Genomic DNA, 1,313 nt, shown 5'->3' on the forward strand with positions numbered 1-1,313 from the left:
AATAATCACCCTAGTACAGATCAGTTTGTCAGATCAATCCTAGTCACTCACAGCCCTGCAGAAGCTAGACACAAACCAGGTTGTCTGATGGCCAAGACGGGCTATTCATACCGTTTACAGGTACAGCATTATGCTGACATAACAATGGCTTTGAACTGCCCTTTGAGCCTTTTTTTTTTTTTTTTTTTTTTTTTTTTTTTTTTTTTNTCACCCCCTGATCTGTCATGCCTCTATCAGTCCCCTCTTTTCTAACTGGCCAATCACCCATGCAGGAGCCTGTTCCCTCTCCCACCCACCAACACACCCGCTTTTCTCATACATGCTTATAGAATGTCTCTGTAAGCTCAGAACCTCGTTATATTTGTGGATATAATGATGTAAGGTCTAACCAATGAATCATTTTTTCCACAAAAAGCCAACACATCATGAAGTATTTCTGTGTACTAAACACTGTGCACTAGATGCCTTACATATATGCTCTCGTTTTCTACATGAGGAAACAGGTTCAGAACAAAGTGTGTTTTAAACTACACGCTGTTAACAGTCGGAGTCAGGGTTTGAACACAGGACTAACAGACTCTGTATTAGTTTCCTGTGGTTGCTATAATAAATAATCACAAATCAGGTGGCTTAAAAAATATAGACATTTAATCTCTCACAGTTCTGGAGGCCAGAATTCCAAAATCAAGCTGTCAGCAGAGCTGTGCTCCTTCCAGAGTCTCCAGGGGAGAATCCACTCCTTGTCTCTTCCAGCTTCTGGTGGCTGTTAGCATTCCTCGGCTTGTGGCCACTTCTCTCTCTGCTCTGCCTTCACATCAGCTTCTCTTTGTGTGTCTCCCTCAAAACTTCCTCTGCCTCTCATAAGAATCCATGCAATTGCATTTAGGACCCATCCAAGATAACCTCTTCTTGTCAAGATTCTTAATTTAATCACATCTTTTGCCATATGAGGTAACATTTGCAGGTTCCAGGTATTTAATGTGGATATCTTTTAGGGAGCTGTTTTTCAGTTTACCACAGACTCCAAAGCCGTCAAGGTCCCCGTGGAGTGAGGTCCTCATCACTATTCATGCACAGGCTATCCTTGAGCTTTGGGGATCCAGAGGTAGCAGCTGCCTACTTTATGAAGTACAAGTTGCTCCTTAGCCAACCTTTACTTTCATGAAGTCTCCAAAGACCTAAAATTCACAAATCCTATAGATTCAAACATGAAAACGTCACCAAAAAACCCCCCAAGATACCTGGTAAGAGTAATAATCACCCTAGTACAGATCAGTTTGTCAGATCAATCCTAGTCACTCACAGCCCTGCAG

Source organism: Galeopterus variegatus, unplaced genomic scaffold, assembly GCF_000696425.1.
Source record: "Galeopterus variegatus unplaced genomic scaffold, G_variegatus-3.0.2 Scaffold2086, whole genome shotgun sequence".
Classification (NCBI taxonomy): domain Eukaryota; kingdom Metazoa; phylum Chordata; class Mammalia; order Dermoptera; family Cynocephalidae; genus Galeopterus; species Galeopterus variegatus.